This window comes from Austrofundulus limnaeus, unplaced genomic scaffold (genome assembly GCF_001266775.1).
Source record: "Austrofundulus limnaeus strain Quisiro unplaced genomic scaffold, Austrofundulus_limnaeus-1.0 Scaffold22, whole genome shotgun sequence".
Taxonomy (NCBI): domain Eukaryota; kingdom Metazoa; phylum Chordata; class Actinopteri; order Cyprinodontiformes; family Rivulidae; genus Austrofundulus; species Austrofundulus limnaeus.
In genome coordinates, this window is record NW_013952424.1 from 3,568,238 (window position 1) to 3,569,575 (window position 1,338).

A 1,338-nucleotide genomic window follows, 5' to 3' on the forward strand; every position below is an offset into this window, starting at 1 on the left:
GTCAGGATATTTAAAAAAGCTTTAAACTATTAGCTTGTCCCAGTGATGATGTCCTTACTGACGAAATAAAATATTCATTAAATACGTTAGCAATTTTTTCATGATCAGAAACAGAAAATTTAACTTTTTTGTGAGCAAAATGTTACCAAAACAGCCCAGTGTATCAGATTTGATACAAAAAATATATCATAAACAAAGTGATGTGGCAAAAAAAATGTTTGGATTTTGTTTAAAGGCCCAATAAACATGTCAGTTCTAAAAAAAAAMSRRRAWTTTYYKRMCWWKTTTTAAAGGGTCAGGCTTTAAAGGGTTAGGGTCTCTGCAGGCTGCATCCAAACTCAAATCGACTGTCATTGTCACAGTTTCACAGTCTGCCCCTTCCTGTCACAACCCACAGGACAAACATAAGAACCTGTGATTGGTCGGAAGTTTGTGGCTGTTTGTTTGTGCTGAATGAGCTGCATTTCACTTAAAAAACTGCTCTGTTCCAGAATCTGACTGTTGGACCCAGAAGCAGACGTTTATAAAGTTAGTTAAAAAAAACTCATAGATGGAGATGAACAAACTGAACAACCTGTCCTGCTTCTGGTGGACCTTTAGTCCAGTTTATGGTCAGTGAGTACTCCAAGGTATTTATAATCTGCCACAATGTCCACAGTGACCYTCTTRATGGAAACAGGGGTCACCAGTGTCCTGCTCCTTCTCAGATCCACAACCAGTTCCTCAGTCTTTTTTTTTCTTTATTTAATTAAAAACAAAACATTTTATTAAAAAAACCAACACAACACAAATAATGAAATGATTAAACAGTCTTCATCACATTGAGCTGTAGGTGCTTCTGCTGGCACCATGTGATCACAGCCTGGTAGCATCATCCACCTGCATCTCTGTGAGTTTCTCAGCCAGTAGAACCAGACTGGTGGTATCAAAGTCTGAAACAGGACCCTCAGGGAGAGTACAGGACCCTCAGGGAGAGTACAGGACCCTCAGGGAGAGTACAGGACCCTCGGGGAGAGTACAGGACCCTCAGGGAGAGTACAGGCTTGTCCAGGTGGGTGCAGATAGTTTGGATGGATGAAGATACGATGAGAAGTTTTAGAAAACCGTTCAAGATGAACTTCAAGGTCAAGAAACATTTTTACATCATCTGTAGCTTTCTGAGTCAAAATGGACCTCATGGAAGAAGACCAGGAGGGTCCATGACCAGAACCCCCCAAAACACTGAGTTCACCATAATCTGTGATGTCACCAAACCAACGACTCAGAGAGAGGTTCACTAACAGGATAAAACTGCAGGTGTTTGTTTGTTTGTTTGTTTGTTTGTTTGTTTGTTTGTTT